At 32.3% G+C, this 19,391-nt stretch overlaps 3 long non-coding RNA genes across 6 annotated transcripts; 1 reads left to right on the top strand and 2 right to left on the bottom strand.

Annotated features, from left to right (window-relative positions):
* Positions 1-1,218: 1,218 nt before the first annotated feature.
* LOC133178775 (uncharacterized) lies at positions 1,219-5,826 on the bottom strand. 2 transcript variants are annotated; one of them, XR_009720027.1, is made up of 4 exons: positions 5,640-5,826; positions 4,810-4,924; positions 3,660-3,773; positions 1,219-1,638 (listed from the first exon to the last, which is right to left on the bottom strand). It is a non-coding gene; the product is annotated as an uncharacterized LOC133178775 (long non-coding RNA). The 2 variants fall into 2 exon arrangements; XR_009720026.1 differs by lacking the exon at positions 3,660-3,773.
* An 877-nt stretch (positions 5,827-6,703) lies between these two features.
* LOC133178774 (uncharacterized) lies at positions 6,704-11,415 on the top strand. Of its 2 annotated transcripts, XR_009720024.1 has the most exons (4): positions 6,704-6,811; positions 7,530-7,644; positions 8,673-8,786; positions 10,813-11,415. It is a non-coding gene; the product is annotated as an uncharacterized LOC133178774 (long non-coding RNA). The 2 variants fall into 2 exon arrangements; XR_009720025.1 differs by lacking the exon at positions 8,673-8,786.
* Positions 11,416-12,338: 923 nt separating this feature from the next.
* On the bottom strand, positions 12,339-16,573 carry LOC133178773 (uncharacterized). 2 transcript variants are annotated; one of them, XR_009720023.1, is made up of 3 exons: positions 16,271-16,573; positions 15,697-15,842; positions 12,339-12,714 (listed from the first exon to the last, which is right to left on the bottom strand). It is a non-coding gene; the product is annotated as an uncharacterized LOC133178773 (long non-coding RNA). The 2 variants fall into 2 exon arrangements; XR_009720022.1 differs by having other exon boundaries at positions 15,697-15,811; positions 16,271-16,571.
* Positions 16,574-19,391: the final 2,818 nt, after the last annotated feature.

Raw genomic sequence — 19,391 nt, 5'->3', positions numbered from 1 at the left:
AAGTGGGATCTGCATGAGTGAACAAACTTGAATTTCTGCATTTATATTGATTGCATTTATGAAATTTGTATTTATATTTACCAAAGTACCAAAGAATGTGTTAAAATTATATGAAAATGGATGATTTGTGATGATTTTTTATGGTATTTTCTTGGATCTGAATGTCAAACATATAAAGGAATGCATGTTGGAAAAGCTGGATTGACTTCTTTGAGCTCTGCCATACATGTATGTACATGCGATAATGGCATTTTTATGTATGTATATGGCAGCTTATGGTGAAGGTCGAAGTTTTTCAAATTCATGTCAAACTCCAAGGTCAAGGTCAAGAGATCACAAATGTTATTATCCAAAGACAGGTCTTGTCTCAAGAAATGTGCAAGTAAAATACGAAAGCCCTAGCACTTACCTTTGAAAAGTTATGGTGAAGATTAAAGTTTTTCAAAAGTCGAACAACAAGTTCAAGGTCAAAATTAATTGTGGTCATGGGAAGGTCTTGTCATAAAAAATATGAAGCCCTAGCCCCAACTGTTCAGAAATTATTGCCAAGGTAAAAGTTTGGTAAAATTTTACAAAAATGGGTCAAACTCAAAGGTCAAATATGTTGGTACCCAAAGAAAGGTTTTGTCACAAAGAATACACATGTGAAAAATGAAATGCATAGCTCCAACAAAACAAAAGTTGTGGGAAAAGTTAAGTTTTGGGGACATACATACAGATAGACAGGGCAAAAACTATAAACCCCTGAATCATCTTTGATTAGGGGGGCATAAACAACACTGATGTATTATACAGATTTGTTCACACTGTACAGGAACCAAATGATGGCTATAATATGGGGTCAAAACTGAAAAAAGGTAAAAATTAGGAAAATTATGCATTTTTTTTGTATAGTGTATATGTGTCTGATAATCCATAAATACATGCACGCATTTTAATGTAAAAATGACAATTATGCAGTACCTCATGCTTGACCATGAGAAGAAATTCACACTCAAATTTAGTATTCAAAAAAAAAAAAATTACATGTAAATGTAATGTGAAGCAGTCACCCATTCAAGGGTTAAACAGGCTCGACATTGCTTAACTTGTCTAATGTAGAGGGAGATTTTACCGCATCACTAGAAAAGCTAGCTCACTAGCGACTCAGTACAAGTTCCCTATATACTGTCTGATACATTGGTACATATTTCCTAAAAATATAAGCACATAACAAAATTAAAGAAAATTGTTTATTATATTGTTTCAGTCTGACATAAACCTTTTTTTTTTCTTAGATCAATTTCAATCCGCACAAGAGAGAAATGAAATATCTCTAAATTTCAGTAACATATCAGTGTCCTGTTTGTGTATGTACATGTGGGATTTCATCTGCTATTGCATCTGTACATATTCTGTATTGGTAATCTTGAAATGCTTAAAGATTGATGTCATGGAATCTCAAATTAGATAAATCATCTAGTCTAAAACTTATAGGCTCAGTGTAAAAGATCTAGTAGTACAGAATTAAGTGATAGCAATAAGTCTGGCAGTCTATAAATCCATCCGAATTTAAATAGATCTGTTTCCTTCTTCAGATCCTTTTCTTTCAAACAAAACATTTTTCAAAATTGGTTATGACGTCATCCATAGGCATTTCTGAAATATAACAATACTATTACATCACCTGATTGTTGATCAATGAAAAGGACACATAACAAGAGGCCCATGGGCCATAATGCTCACCTTAGACACCTAATAATGCTCACCTTAGTCACCTTGTTCCTGGCTGAAGAATTTAAAAAAAAAAGTCCTTTATTCCAATGAAAAATTACCTAATATTGTGGCCTCACCTTAGCCTAAAGGTTTGTAATTAAAAATTTACTTGAACCCCATAACATGTTCTTGTGTCCTTCCATCACACTTTGAACTTTTATATGCTGATACATATTGATGAGAGCTACTCAAAATTTTTTTACCTTGACCTTTCCTTTGAACCTGACCTTACTTTTCTTAAATTAGAGTGTTAAGCTCAGTTTCAAGAGCTATTTAAGATATTTTTATCAAATCTTATATGCTGATACATATTGATGGGACCCATTCAACTTCATCAACATATTTTTGATTTGACCTTTCCCCTGACATTGACCTCATTTTTCTTAGATTAGTAAGTAGCTCTATTCAAGAGATTTGGATCAATCTTCATATGCTTATACATATTGATAAGAGCTATTCAGTTGCATAAATTTTGTTGATCTTGACTTCTCTCAATTTCTCTCAATTTTGTGTTAATTGCTAAGCTCAATTTTAAAGAAAAAATTGTGATTTTTTATTCAAACTTCATATGCTGATACATTTTGAAGAGTGTTATTGAACTGCAACATAAAATTTTGACCAGGACTTTTCCTTGGACCTTGATATCACTTTTTTTCTTAAATAACTATATGCATGTAACACAGTTTCAACAAAACAATTCCATATGCTTTTATGTAAGCTTATGCACTGATGCAAAATTTGTTAAGAATTTATCAACTTTGTTCAACCTTTTTACCTGGACCTTTCCAATGACCTTTTTTTTTTCAAGATATTATCATCAAACTTCATACACAAATGCATTAATGCAAATTTTCATGATGCATGATAAGCCCTAGTAGGGGTATTCATGTCCTATGGTCAAATTTCTAGTTTGTAGTGTATTCCCATGCAAATTTTTAATCCCATACTGTGGCTCCATCCTCTCAAAGGGCAATCTCCTATGCAGAGTTGTCATTCGTTCCTCTCTCAGACACCTCTGCAATGGGCTCGCATCAAGATTTTGACATTATAATGTAAAAAACATAACATTCCCAGAATTATTTTAAATTAAATTAATAGTTCTAGATCTACTTGGAAAGTAGCTACCTTTAGGAACAAAATTAGTGCAGGCATTTAATTAAAATGAATTTAAACAAACACACTATTTTTCATGTTTATCACTGTGATATATGCGAGCAGATGACAGAGGTGAATGTATGAGCCGATGGTAGAGTGCTCAAAGGGGTCTTATTTGACTGAAAATGAAACTACGCTATGCCAGGAAGTTTTCACATAAGTTTTAATTTTTCTGCCTAGTGGTTCTTAAGAAGATTTTCAAATGACACCGTCAAACATTAATTTTCTCTTTATGACCTCCCCTTGGCTCTTCATTTGAAAAAAATTAAATCCTTTCCACCAAATATTGTCTAGCGACAAATTTGGTTGAATTCTGGAAAAAAAAGTTGAAAATGTGAAAAGTTTACAGATGACTCAACATTTATGAATGATAGACAGATGCCAGACACTCTTTAATCAGAAATGTTCACTTTAACCTTGGGCTCAGTGAGCTTAAATGTACAGTATTTAATAATAATTATAAAGTAGATGTCTGTTTTCAATATATTAAGAATGTAAATATAAATATAGCACCTACTATATTATCCACATCCTAAAATTTATATATTCTGCAGCATGTTTTTTTTTAAATTGTACTGCAGAATATATCAATTCTAGGATGTACATAATTTTCAAAAATTCTGATTAATGTAAAAATGTGCAATTACTCTTTAGATTTTCTTAATGCCCCCCCCCTTTCCTGGCTAAATCTGCCACTGTGGTAAATAAATCAATTTCTAATTCTTTTGAACACTGAATGTCCTTTTTACCTCTGTGCCATCCATAATTCTTTGAATGTAAAATCCTTTTCTTTCTTTACAACACTGTTTTCTTTTTTTTTTAAACCTGTATACTTCTATAAATCAAGATTCTTTGTATAGCTCCTAAAATAAAATGTGCAAATTATTCTTTAAGCAAGAGGCCCATGGCCCACATCGCTCACCCGAGCACTTTGGCTAGGAAAAATTGGAAATCAGTTCAGTATTGAAAAGTTTTAAATATATGAGTGGTCACAACCTATGGGGGGCATGATTTGAACATACTTGAATCTACACTAAATGAGTATGCTTCCATATTTATTTGACTCATCATGGCTTAAGAAGATTTTTAAAGATTATTTTGTCATAAGTTTTATCATCTATTGGGCCCCTCCCTACCCCCATGAGTCCTGATTTAAACAAACTTGAATCTATACTTTAAGAGAATGCTTCCATATAAATATGACTAATCATGGCTTTGCTGTTTTTGAGAAGATTTTTTAAATTTTCTCTATGTATTCCTATGTAAAACTTTGATAATCCATTATAGCCCCACCCTACCCCTGGGGGTCATGATTAAAACAAACTTGAATCTACACTACCTGAGGATTTTTCCACAAAAGTTTCATCTTTCGTGGCCCACAGATTTTTGAGAAGAAGATTTTTAAAAGATGATATTAATTTTTCACTAAATTAATTTGTAATTATCTCCAGTTGGAAGGAAGTGTGGCTTTTATTTGAACAAACTTTAACCCCCTTTACCTCAGGATTGTTGTTAAGTTTGTCGAAAAAGGTCAAGCAGTTCTTGAGAAGAAGTCAAAAATGTGAAAAGTTTAAAGAGATATGGACACCAGACAAAATGTGATCAGAAAAACTCACTTCAGCCTTTGGCTCAGGTGAGCTAATAAAAAGTAAAGTAATAAAAAAAAGTTATCGCCTACCTACCTTCCCTAATATTTTTGGCATGTTACCAGAAACAAACACATTATAATTTTTTTATTGGCTTAAAGGGAGAACAGTCCCTCATGCCAGCTGATTCCAGATTGACCCCACAAAGAGAAATACTATTTTGAAATATGCTAAAGTTGTCTATTGTTAACAAAGGCTATACGTATTTTTTAATGATATTTATCAAGGACTTACATATGTGTAGTCACCTTACCAATAACTTTTGAAATAGAGTATCGGGGATCCCTTGCACTGTATTCCGCAATTCCTGCTTCCAGGCAGAATTTATTGTTCAATAGTTCCATTTCCTATCTGAATTCTCTTTGAATCTGTGGCAGAAAAACAAACTGTATGCAAAATCTAAAAAATATCAATGGGTACATGTACGAGTATGATTATGGCATGTACAAAGGAGTAGACATGGTAGATGAGAAATAATTTTGGTTAGGAAAAACATTTTTCACCATGTTAAGGTCACTACCTTTTTATAAAGGGGTGGGGGTAGAGGTGGCAAATTTTGTCAAGTCAGATTATTTATTTATTTTTAGCATTCACAGGACAGAATATTTATTTCCAGCTGATCTAAAAATGATTATTTACTTTCTTTTCTTGTCCAAAATCAGAAAACCACTTAACCACATGCAAGAAGGGTGTGTGTGGGGGGGGGGGGGATATCACAGTGACAGTCATGGTCTGACAGGGTCATTGTTTTCCTTTATTTCTAGCAATGCCAGTGGATGAAGTTAATTTACTTAAAAATCAAGGTTAAAATATTTATTTCCTTAATCTATCAGTCCCCCCCCCAATCAAATGATCGTCCCTATATGCTCTTAATCAGGCAGGTGGTTTTAATAAAGTACTAGTATGTGCTTAATCTCACATTTATGCACATGATCTATTTCTGACAGCTGTCTGAGGCAATTCGAACTACCTGTTTGTTCGGTAGCTCTAGCTTAATTACAATAAACTGACAGCTGATTCAAGAGACATTATCTGAATGATGCCAGTCATTTACATGTACATTAATGATTAGTCTTTACTTACCTCTTATAGCCTAGCTAACGTTGGACTTTCTGTCTTCCACTTTGTTTACATGATCGAACAGCGCACATGGCCTTTTCACGTGACGATCTCCCTCGCATCGACGCTTGTTTTCCGTCACGCTTCAAATAATATTTCTCCACGCTTCAAATAATATTTCTCCACGCTCAAGATAATATTTCCTTCACGCTTCAAATAATGTGTGCAGTCACAATCATAATCGCGTCTCAACATAATTATTGTTTCAACAGGAGGACAGAGTTTTCGTTCCTGTCACTGGAAAAGAAGTTATCTTTCCTGTTGAAAAATAAAAATAATTGCGAACAAGGGCGCACATCTATGGAAAGCCGTAGGGTACCCCCACATTATTATTATTTTTTCCTATATAATTATACCAAAAATAATTATCTCATCCCAAAATAAAAATCTTGCTTCTTCTTCTTCTTTTTTTTTTTTTTTTTTTTTTTTTTTTTTTTTTTTTTTTTTTTTTTTTTTTTTTTTACATTATTATTTTCCTACAACAATTATAATCTTGTCCGTCCATGTGTACTCATTATTTTTATTTTGCCCCTACATTATAATAATTATTCTCACTTTACAATTATAATCTTTTCAGTTAGTACGGAGACATTATTTTTATACACCTCCAAATTATAATCTTGTCAGTCGATTCGTACACATAATTTTTATTTTGCACCAAGATTATAATTATTCTTGCTTCAACAATTTATAAGACTTCACCTCCTGTAACAATAATGTACTGACTGAAAATAAATAAAAATGTACACGCTTAAAAATTATAATGTACCAAGTCGACGTTATAATCTTTGCAACAATAATAATGATGTGCGCCCTTGTTCGCAATTATTTTTATTTTTCAACAGGAAAGATAACTTCTTTTCTAGTGACAGGAACGAAAACTCTGTCCTCCTGTTGAAACAATAATTATGTTGAGACGCGATTATGATTGTGACTGCACACATTATTTGAAGCGTGAAGGAAATATTATCTTGAGCGTGGAGAAATATTATTTGAAGCGTGGAGAAATATTTGAAGCGTGACGGAAAACAAGCGTCGATGCGAGGGAGATCGTCACGTGAAAAGGCCATGTGCGCTGTTCGATCATGTAAACAAAGTGGAAGACAGAAAGTCCAACGTTAGCTAGGCTATAAGAGGTAAGTAAAGACTAATCATTAATGTACATGTAAATGACTGGCATCATTCAGATAATGTCTCTTGAATCAGCTGTCAGTTTATTGTAATTAAGCTAGAGCTACCGAACAAACAGGTAGTTCGAATTGCCTCAGACAGCTGTCAGAAATAGATCATGTGCATAAATGTGAGATTAAGCACATACTAGTACTTTATTAAAACCACCTGCCTGATTAAGAGCATATAGGGACGATCATTTGATTGGGGGGACTGATAGATTAAGGAAATAAATATTTTAATCTTGATTTTTAAGTAAATTAACTTCATCCACTGGCATTGCTAGAAATAAAGGAAAACAATGACCCTGTCAGACCATGACTGTCACTGTGATATCTCCCCCCCCCCCCCCCACACACACACCCTTCTTGCATGTGGTTAAGTGGTTTTCTGATTTTGGACAAGAAAAGAAAGTAAATAATCATTTTTAGATCAACTGGAAATAAATATTCTGTCCTGTGAATGCTAAAAATATATAAATAATCTGACTTGACAAAATTTGCCACCTCTACCCCCACCCCTTTATAAAAAGGTAGTGACCTTAACATGTTGAAAAATGTTTTTCCTAACCAAAATTATTTCTCATCTACCATGTCTACTCCTTTGTACATGCCATAATCATACTCGTACATGTACCCATTGATATTTTTTAGATTTTGCATACAGTTTGTTTTTCTGCCACAGATTCAAAGAGAATTCAGATAGGAAATGGAACTATTGAACAATAAATTCTGCCTGGAAGCAGGAATTGCGGAATACAGTGCAAGGGATCCCCGATACTCTATTTCAAAAGTTATTGGTAAGGTGACTAAGTCCTTGATAAATATCATTAAAAAATACATGTATAGCCTTTGTTAACAATAGACAACTTTACCATATTTTAAATTAGTATTTCTCTTTGTGGGGTCAATCTGGGATCAGCTGGCATGAGGGACTGTTCTCCCTTTATGCCAATAAAAAAATTATAATGTGTTTGTTTCTGGTAACATGCCAAAAATATTAGGGAAGGTAGGTAGGCGATAACTTTTTTTTATTACTTTACTTTTTATTAGCTCACCTGAGCCAAAGGCTGAAGTGAGCTTTTCTGATCACATTTTGTCTGGTGTCCATATCTCTTTAAACTTTTCACATTTTTGACTTCTTCTCAAGAACTGCTTGACCTTTTTCGACAAACTTAACAACAATCCTGAGGTAAAGGGGGTTAAAGTTTGTTCAAATAAAAGCCACACTTCCTTCCAACTGGAGATAATTACAAATTAATTTAGTGAAAAATTAATATCATCTTTTAAAAATCTTCTTCTCAAAAATCTGTGGGCCAGGAAAGATGAAACTTTTGTGGGAAAATCCTCAGGTAGTGTAGATTCAAGTTTGTTTTAATCATGACCCCCAGGGGTAGGGTGGGGCTATAATGGATTATCAAAGTTTTACATAGGAATACATAGAGAAAATTTAAAAGATCTTCTCAAAAACAGCAAAGCCATGATTAGTCATATTTATATGGAAGCATTCTCTTAAAGTATAGATTCAAGTTTGTTTAAATCAGGACTCATGGGGGTAGGGAGGGGCCCAATAGATGATAAAACTTATGACAAAATAATCTTTAAAAATCTTCTTAAGCCATGATGAGTCAAATAAATATGGAAGCATACTCATTTAGTGTAGATTCAAGTATGTTCAAATCATGCCCCCCATAGGTTGTGACCACTCATATATTTAAAACTTTTCAATACTGAACTGATTTCCAATTTTTCCTAGCCAAAGTGCTCGGGTGAGCGATGTGGGCCATGGGCCTCTTGCTTAAAGAATAATTTGCACATTTTATTTTAGGAGCTATACAAAGAATCTTGATTTATAGAAGTATACAGGTTTAAAAAAAAAAGAAAACAGTGTTGTAAAGAAAGAAAAGGATTTTACATTCAAAGAATTATGGATGGCACAGAGGTAAAAAGGACATTCAGTGTTCAAAAGAATTAGAAATTGATTTATTTATCACAGTGGCAGATTTAGCCAGGAAGGGGGGGGGGGGCATTAAGAAAATCTAAAGAGTAATTGCACATTTTTACATTAATCAGAATTTTTGAAAATTATGTACATCCTAGAATTGATATATTCTGCAGTACAATTTAAAAAAAAAAAAACATGCTGCAGAATATATGAATTTTAGGATGTGGATAATATAGTAGGTGCTATATTTATATTTACATTCTTAATATATTGAAAACAGACATCTACTTTATAATTATTATTAAATACTGTACATTTAAGCTCACTGAGCCCAAGGTTAAAGTGAACATTTCTGATTAAAGAGTGTCTAGCATCTGTCTATCATTCATAAATGTTGAGTCATCTGTAAACTTTTCACATTTTCAACTTTTTTTTCCAGAATTCAACCAAATTTGTCGCTAGACAATATTTGGTGGAAAGGATTTAATTTTTTTCAAATGAAGAGCCAAGGGGAGGTCATAAAGAGAAAATTAATGTTTGACGGTGTCATTTGAAAATCTTCTTAAGAACCACTAAGCAGAAAAATTAAAACTTATGTGAAAACTTCCTGGCATAGCGTAGTTTCATTTTCAGTCAAATAAGACCCCTTTGAGCACTCTACCATCGGCTCATACATTCACCTCTGTCATCTGCTCGCATATATCACAGTGATAAACATGAAAAATAGTGTGTTTGTTTAAATTCATTTTAATTAAATGCCTGCACTAATTTTGTTCCTAAAGGTAGCTACTTTCCAAGTAGATCTAGAACTATTAATTTAATTTAAAATAATTCTGGGAATGTTATGTTTTTTACATTATAATGTCAAAATCTTGATGCGAGCCCATTGCAGAGGTGTCTGAGAGAGGAACGAATGACAACTCTGCATAGGAGATTGCCCTTTGAGAGGATGGAGCCATAGTATGGGATTAAAAATTTGCATGGGAATATACTACAAACTAGAAATTTGACCATAGGACATGAATGCCCCTACTAGGGCTTATCATGCATCATGAAAATTTGCATTTTTGCATTTGTGTATGAAGTTTGATGATAATATCTTGAAAAAAAAGGTCATTGGAAAAGTCCAGGTAAAAAGGTTGGACAAAGTTGATAAATTCTTAACAAATTTTGCATCAGTGCATAAGCTTACATAAAAGCATATGGAATTGTTTTGTTGAAACTGTGTTACATGCATATAGTTATTTAAGAAAAAAGTGATATCAAGGTCCAAGGAAAAGTCCTGGTCAAAATTTTATGTTGCAGTTCAGTAACACTCTTCAAAATGTATCAGCATATGAAGTTTGAATAAAAAATCACAATTTTTTCTTTAAAATTGAGCTTAGCAATTAACACAAAATTGAGAGAAATTGAGAGAAGTCAAGATCAACAAAATTTATGCAACTGAATAGCTCTTATCAATATGTATAAGCATATGAAGATTGATCCAAATCTCTTGAATAGAGCTACTTACTAATCTAAGAAAAATGAGGTCAAGGTCAGGGGAAAGGTCAAATCAAAAATATGTTGATGAAGTTGAATGGGTCCCATCAATATGTATCAGCATATAAGATTTGATAAAAATATCTTAAATAGCTCTTGAAACTGAGCTAAACACTCTAATTTAAGAAAAGTAAAGTCAGGTTCAAAGGAAAGGTCAAGGTAAAAAAAATGTTGAGTAGCTCTCATCAATATGTATCAGCATATAAAAGTTCAAAGTGTGATGGAAGGACACAAGAACATGTTATGGGGTTCAAGTAAATTTTTTATTACAAACCTTTAGGCTAAGGTGAGGCCACAATATTAGGTAATTTTTCATTGGAATAAAGGACTTTTTTTTTTTAAATTCTTCAGCCAGGAACAAGGTGACTAAGGTGAGCATTATTAGGTGTCTAAGGTGAGCATTATGGCCCATGGGCCTCTTGTTATGTGTCCTTTTCATTGATCAACAATCAGGTGATGTAATAGTATTGTTATATTTCAGAAATGCCTATGGATGACGTCATAACCAATTTTGAAAAATGTTTTGTTTGAAAGAAAAGGATCTGAAGAAGGAAACAGATCTATTTAAATTCGGATGGATTTATAGACTGCCAGACTTATTGCTATCACTTAATTCTGTACTACTAGATCTTTTACACTGAGCCTATAAGTTTTAGACTAGATGATTTATCTAATTTGAGATTCCATGACATCAATCTTTAAGCATTTCAAGATTACCAATACAGAATATGTACAGATGCAATAGCAGATGAAATCCCACATGTACACACACAAACAGGACACTGATATGTTACTGAAATTTAGAGATATTTCATTTCTCTCTTGTGTGGATTGAAATTGATCTAAGAAAAAAAAGGTTTATGTCAGACTGAAACAATATAATAAACAATTTTCTTTAGTTTTGTTATGTGCTTATATTTTTAGGAAATATGTACCAATGTATCAGACAGTATATAGGGAACTTGTACTGAGTCGCTAGTGAGCTAGCTTTTCTAGTGATGCGGTAAAATCTCCCTCTATATTAGACAAGTTAAGCAATGTCGAGCCTGTTTAACCCTTGAATGGGTGACTGCTTCACATTACATTTACATGTATTTTTTTTTTTTTTTTTTTTTTTTTTGAATGCTAAATTTGAGTGTGAATTTCTTCTCATGGTCAAGCATGAGGTACTGCATAATTGTCATTTTTACATTAAAATGCGTGCATGTATTTATGGATTATCAGACACATATACACTATACAAAAAAATGCATAATTTTCCTAATTTTTACCTTTTTTCAGTTTTGACCCAATATTATAGCCATCATTTGGTTCCTGTACAGTGCGAACAAATCTGTATAATACATCAGTGTTGTTTATGCCCCCCTAATCAAAGATGATTCAGGGGTTTATAGTTTTTGCCCTGTCTATCTGTATGTATGTCCCCAAAACTTAACTTTTCCCATAACTTTTGTTTTGTTGGAGCTATGCATTTCATTTTTCACATGTGTATTCTTTGTGACAAAACCTTTCTTTGGGTACCAACATATTTGACCTTTGAGTTTGACCCATTTTTGTAAAATTTTACCAAACTTTTACCTTGGCAATAATTTCTGAACAGTTGGGGCTAGGGCTTCATATTTCTTATGACAAGACCTTCCCATGACCACCATTAGTTTTGACCTTGAACTTGTTGTTCGACTTTTGAAAAACTTTAATCTTCACCATAACTTTTCAAAGGTAAGTGCTAGGGCTTTCGTATTTTACTCTCACATTTCTTGAGACAAGACCTGTCTTTGGATAATAACATTTGTGATCTCTTGACCTTGACCTTGGAGTTTGACATGAATTTGAAAAACTTCGACCTTCACCATAAGCTGCCATATACGTACATAAAAATGCCATTATCGCATGTACATACATGTATGGCAGAGCTCAAAGAAGTCAATCCAGCTTTTCCAACATGCATTCCTTTATATGTTTGACATTCAGATCCAAGAAAATACCATAAAAAATCATCACAAATCATCCATTTTCATATAATTTTAATACATTCTTTGGTACTTTGGTAAATATAAATACAAATTTCATAAATGCAATCAATATAAATGCAGAAATTCAAGTTTGTTCACTCATGCAGATCCCACTTTATCAGCAGTAACCTGAGACACAGATGTGACACTTTAAATGGAGTATTTCATATACATGTACAAATTTATCAAAAATGCATCACTTCAAATTAGTGTCAAATGATGTCAAAAGGACAAATTTCATGTGCAAAATGTTCAGGAACAACACATATTCTTCCATCAAAAATTCTCTGAAATTTGCCAAGACTTCTTTCTTCAAAGTTATTCACATTGAATTTTTGTCCAGATCTGCACAATCTTCTATCACAAATTCCCTGAAATAAAAAGTTTGAAACACAGTTAGAGTTTTTATAATTACCATGCATAATCAAGGGAAACCTGAGATGGAGAACTTTTTTCCTGCCAATTTTTTTCATGATAACTAGTATGAAAAGGAAGCATCCTATTAGTGAAACCAATGGTCTTCATGCCAAAATGAATTGATTTATTGTTTACTTAAATTTTATTACTTTTTAGTTTTCTCCTCATTGAAAATAAATTTCTCCTTCATTTGTGCCAGGTTTAGTTAAAACTGGTCCAGTAGTTCTGTTGAGAAAGTCTGATACATGTATTAAGGTATTCAGTGTATACTGAATGGATTTTGAACTGTTTTGAATCATTTTAAACTAGTTAAAAATGTATTGCTAGATAATGATGAAAGGGAAATGAACCAAATTCACATGACTGATAACATGAAAGAAGCTGGTCATTTTGCACTTTAACATTTTTTGAAGAGTTATCTGCCCTTGATGAAAAACCCAAAAATTTAATTTTATCAAAATATCTGTGGCAAATGATTCATTTTATTTCATATTTTAATAAAGAGAGAGTTTATGCATATTTTCATCAAGAGCTCTACATGAAATTCAAATTACTTCTTACAATATCTTAATAAAACCTGCACTCCCCATAGACTTCATTGTAAAATTCAAGGTGCAATTTATTTGACAATTCCTTTGGTGGAGTATTTTTATTTAATAATACCAGGGGTTTTGAAAAGACACCAATTGAGGCAAAATTCTTGTATAATATTCAAAGAAAAATATACGAAAATTACTAAACATATATTCTAGATGTTTATCCAAACTTGTTTAAGAAGAAGTGTACAACAGAATATATAGACATTAAAATGTAGCACACATTTCCTTTAAGTATTGGAACTCTACAACTCCAAGGAAAACGACAATAAAGTTCAAACTACGTTGCGTATGTCCTTAAGGGATCAGAAAAGCTCTCTTGAACCATTGGATCAGATGAACTTCCAGGTCAAAACAGAAAAAGAGACCCAAGTTCAAGAAAATCAAGCCAGGCTGATGGATTTGAGAAATAATGCATCTATGATCTACATTTTATTTCACTTGTCACAAGTCCTTTTTTTGTGGTCAACGGAGTTTGGCTTTAATTTTTTTGTTCTATCTTTTATTCATGTACACAATATGATGAATAATATAAGGTAAACTGCCAAAAGACATTCTGTTATATGAGTGATGAATACAAAACCAATAACACTATTAATAATTATGCCCTGAACATTTTACATTAAATAGTACATAATTATATTAATGCTATGCTATGCATACAGTAAGCATAAATCTACAGGAGACCCACAAGGAATTTACAAAAATATTAAATGCCTAAGAAAATAAGCAAAAATAAAAAGGTCTTTGACCCCCTAGGAAAACAGACCCTTGTAAAATGGTTAGGAGTGTCATGCATCTGAAGTGACTTGTCCTGGCTACACCCCCCCCCCCTCCTTGCAATGCCAAGGGGCCCTGATTCAATACATTGCATGGGACCCCTGGTCAATTTCATTCATTAATATCATGGGCTGACTGTAGCATTATCTTTAGGGGAATTTTCAAATCCATTGTTTTTCTCATCTCTCAACCAATCACATTAAGCCATATTCTATGATAAACAACTTGTAACAGGTGATTCTTCCTGTTTACATTATCATATCTAAATATTTCAGAAAGCTTCAATTTGATTGGTGCTTCTCAATGAGAGAAGCAAGACTTAAAATATCACATGAAATTAGCCAGGACCCAGGACCCCTGGCATTGCAAGGATGTCCCCCATGATACTTTTAAAACATGTCTATCCAAGTGTTTTAATGAGTACAATTGTTTTGTTGTGTACATTTTATTCATATGTGTATTTAACTATTTATATATGACTATGACCAAAAAAAAAAACAAAAAAAAAAAAAAACAGCGGCATACTGAATATTTGACTGATGCTTACAAAATAAGAGCCCTAAGGGCCATATATCTCACCCGAGCACTGTGGCTAGGAGAAAAAAAGCAGAAATCAGTTCAGTATTGAAAAGTTTAAATACATATTGGTGGTCCCAACCTACCCCTAAAGTGGTGGGGCATGATTCGAAGAAACTGGAATTTACACTTACTGAGGAAACTTCCATATTTATTTGACTAATTGTGGCTTTCAAAGATTTTTTAAAGATTATTTTCCTATAAGTTTTAACTTTCATTGTGGCCCCAACCTTCCCCGAGGGATCTTGATTTAAACAAACTTAAATCTACACTATCTGAAGAAACTTCCATACAAATATGACTAATCATGGCTTTGCTGTTCTTGAGAAGATTTTTTTTAAATTTTCCCTATATATTCCTATGTAAAACTTTGATAATCCATTATAGCCCCACCCTACCCCTGATTTAAATAAACTTGAATCTACACTACCTGAGGATTTTCCACAAAAGTTTCATCTTTCCTGGCCCACAGATTTTTGAGAAGAAGATTTTTAAAGATGATATTAATTTTTCACTAAATTAATTTGTAATTATCTTCAGTTGGAAGGAAGTGTGGCTTTTATTTGAACAAACTTGAACCCCCTTTACCCATGGATACTTTGTTGTTAAGTTTGGTTGAAATACATGTAGGTCAAGTGGTTCTTGAGAAGAAGTAAAAAATGTGAAAAGTTTACAGACAGATGGACACTAGACAAAATGTGATTAGAAAAGCTCACTTCAGCCTTTGGCTCAGGTGAGCTAATAAAAAGCAAAGTAAAAAAAAAAAGGTATCGCCTACCTACCTTCCCTAATATTTTTGGCATGTTACCAAAAACAAACACATTATAATTTTTTAATTGGCTTAAAGGGAGAACAGTCCCTCATTCCAGCTGAACCCAGATTCTCCCCACAAAGAGAAATACTTTTTGGAAAATGCTAAAGTTGTCTATTGTTAACAAAGGCTATATTTTTTAATGATATTTATCAAGGACTTAATCACCTTACCAATAACTTTTGAAATAGAGCAGCAGGTATCCCTTGCACTGTATTCCCCAATTCTTGCTTCCAGGCAGAATTTATTGTTCAATAGTTCCATTTTCTATCTGAATTCTCTTTGAATCTGTGGCAGAAAGACAAACTGTATGCAAAATCTAAAAAATATCAACGGGTACATGTACGAGTATGATTATGGCATGTACAAAGTAGTAGACATGGTAGATGAGAAATAATTTTGGTTAGGAAAAACATTTTTCACCATGTTAAGGTCACCACCTTTTCATAAAGGGGTGGGGGTAGAGGTTAAAATATTTATTTCCTTAATCTATCAGTCCCCCCCCCCAATCAAATGATCGTCCCTATATGCTCTTAATCAGGCAGGTGGTTTTAATAAAGTACTAGTATGTGCTTAATCTCACATTTATGCACATGATCTATTTCTGACAGCTGTCTGAGGCAATTCGAACTACCTGTTTGTTCGGTAGCTCTAGCTTAATTACAATAAACTGACAGCTGATTCAAGAGACATTATCTGAATGATGCCAGTCACTTACATGTACATTAATGATTAGTCTTTACTTACCTCTTATAGCCTAGCTAACGTTGGACTTTCTGTCTTCCACTTTGTTTACATGATCGAACAGCGCACATGGCCTTTTCACGTGACGATCTCCCTCGCATCGACGCTTGTTTTCCGTCACGCTTCAAATAATATTTCTCCACGCTTCAAATAATATTTCTCCACGCTCAAGATAATATTTCCTTCACGCTTCAAATAATGTGTGCAGTCACAATTATAATCGCGTCTCAACATAATTATTGTTTCAACAGGAGGACAGAGTTTTCGTTCCTGTCACTAGAAAAGAAGTTATCTTTCCTGTTGAAAAATAAAAATAATTGCGAACAAGGGCGCACATCATTATTATTGTTGCAAAGATTATAACGTCGACTTGGTACATTAAAATTTTTAAGCGTGTACATTTTTATTTATTTTCAGTCAGTACATTATTGTTACAGGAGGTGAAGTCTTATAAATTGTTGAAGCAAGAATAATTATAATCTTGGTGCAAAATAAAAATTATGTGTACGAATCGACTGACAAGATTATAATTTGGAGGTGTATAAAAATAATGTCTCCGTACTAACTGAAAAGATTATAATTGTAAAGTGAGAATAATTATTATAATGTAGGGGCAAAATAAAAATAATGAGTACACATGGACGGACAAGATTATAATTGTTGTAGGAAAATAATAATGTTAAAAAAAAAAAAAAAAAAAAAAAAAAAAAAAAAAAAAAGCAAGATTTTTATTTTGGGATGAGATAATTATTTTTGGTATAATTATATAGGAAAAAATAATAATAATGTGGGGGTACCCTACGGCTTTCCATAAAATGCATACTCTGAAATACTTTTTTATTTTAAATTTCTATTCTGTGTTTCCCGCCACGTTAAACGGCCGATGGAAAACCCTGCATCTTTGTTTATTAAATACTGAAAAATGTCTCCGATCAGGCTTATTAATATTGGTGTCTTTGGTTGATACAGAGTGCAATAATGGGAAGGGTAGATAGTATAATAAATTGCGATGCTAGGAATGATATTCTCTTTTTATATACTCTTTCTGCATATTTAAGTGTAATTTATTTTATGAGTGAAATTTTATTTTATAAGTGACATAGTGTTATTTTACTCGACTTCATATAGAATCAAAAGATAAGGATAATAATGCATAAAACTTATCACAAATCAGAACAGAGTAAATACCATTATTATTGTATTTATACATTAATACGCAAATCAGTCGTAAGTATTCATTTAGATATAATACTCGTGAAAGGGTTTCTTTATCCTGAACAGTATTGGATATCTTGCATCCACGCCATGGATATAAGTAAATATATGTCAGCCAATGGTGTTCACGTGGTCAGCTTAGCTGAAACATATTTTTTATTCCCAAATGCTGATCACAATCTACACGGGGCACTTCTGCTTTGAAGCTTTTAAACCTTTTTTACTACTCGGTCATTGGCCTGAGCATATATTGTAGCTATGTTTGTTAATGACCAGTCATATCAGTAATATAGATCTTTTCAAATAATTATGTGATTTAACAATATTAAGTTTGGTGAATGTTTCAAAGTTAAAATCCGAAGCAAAAAAAAAAAAAAAAAAAAAAAAGAGAATCTGTTTATGTATTTAATCTAAGAGTTAGTAGGGTACTTTTCCACTTATTCCTCCGCCCGAGATTTTTTTATCCAGCTTTGAGAATATTATATAAGTACATGTAATTTTACTATCTACTTGAGGCTAGTGTGAGACATAATATCAGTGGCGGCTTTTTGTTTTTTTTTCTTTTTTTTTTTTTTTTGTTTTTTTTTTTTTGTTTTTTGTTTTTTTTTTTTTTTGTTTTGTTTTGTTTTTTTTTTTTTTTTGGTTTTTTTGTTTTTGTTTTTTTTTTTTTTTTTTTTGTTTTTTTTTTTTGTTTTTTTTTTTTTGTTTTTTTTTTTTGTTTTTTTTTTTGTTTTTTTTTTGGGGGGGGGGTTTTGTTTTGTTTTGTTATTTTTTTTCTATTTCGTTGAAAAATGGCTCTTAATTCATCTCAATTTTTTCACAATTTCTTGCTTTTTTTTCAAATATTTCAAAGAGTTTCTTTACATAATATCTAAAATCGTTAATTGATGTAAAAAGCCATAACGTTAGGAATCGTTCCTTAATTAAAAACTCAACTGTTGAAAGTGTTTGCATGTAATTAAGAATGAGACGCGTTGATATGTTTGCTCCTAAAATGTCTTAGAAACGATGCCGTTGAAATGTGTATATCACGAATCAATCATTTATATATGTATTGAAATAAGTCAATTGCATAACAATATTAATACAAATTCCAATATAACTCAATCCACACAATATCAGTTAGGTATTTGTACATGTAAATTGATAATGAACTGAAAATAAAATCTGACAAAAGATTCAAACAATTACCTTCAAATCACAAGCAAAGAAACAAAAAATAATCCTTTAGGATGTTCTCAATGCCTCAGGTTTTTCAAATCAAACAGAAAAAAAATCACAGCAAGTGACAACCAAGAAATATACTTTGTAATCAGAATTTCTCTTTCGGGACGGACGTAACTAATAATGAATGCCAAGAATTTCCTTTGAAAATTGTGAATAATGCACACCGCGGAAGGTAAATGTGTGCAACTTGACTCACACTATTTCCCACCAAGGCGGACATGTTTTGCATTTCTTACAACTTCTCGTTTGCTATGTATGTGCTGTGGATATGAGGAATTATAAATGAAAGAAACAGGAACAACATAATGGACCAAATCGGTGTACATACATTAGTGTGAAAAAAGAGTATTAACAGAAACATTTTAAAATGTTACGCTTTTCAATTGTGAATCATTCCTAAAAGTAATCTTTTGTTACAACAGTTATAGATTTTAAAATAACATATAGAGAACCCTTGAGAAAAAATATTGTAATTCATAATGGATACCGAGTTGACTCAACAGGTATTTTTCTTAAAAGATAAACCTTTTATTATCATCATAATTTATTTTTGTGTCATATTCTGGTTATAATTTTTTTTTTTTTTTTGTTATTTTACACCGAAGATGTCACTTATGATTTGAAAATGATCAGTATTCATAGAGGGTATTCAACGTTTTGTAGTTGGATATATGAAATTTAA

The sequence above is a fragment of the Saccostrea echinata genome, unplaced genomic scaffold, assembly GCF_033153115.1.
Source record: "Saccostrea echinata isolate AGI-Se365-2 ecotype Australia unplaced genomic scaffold, CSIRO_AGI_Sech_v1 ptg000003l, whole genome shotgun sequence".
Lineage (NCBI taxonomy): Eukaryota > Metazoa > Mollusca > Bivalvia > Ostreida > Ostreidae > Saccostrea > Saccostrea echinata.
This window is presented reverse-complemented; position numbering and strand designations above follow the sequence as displayed.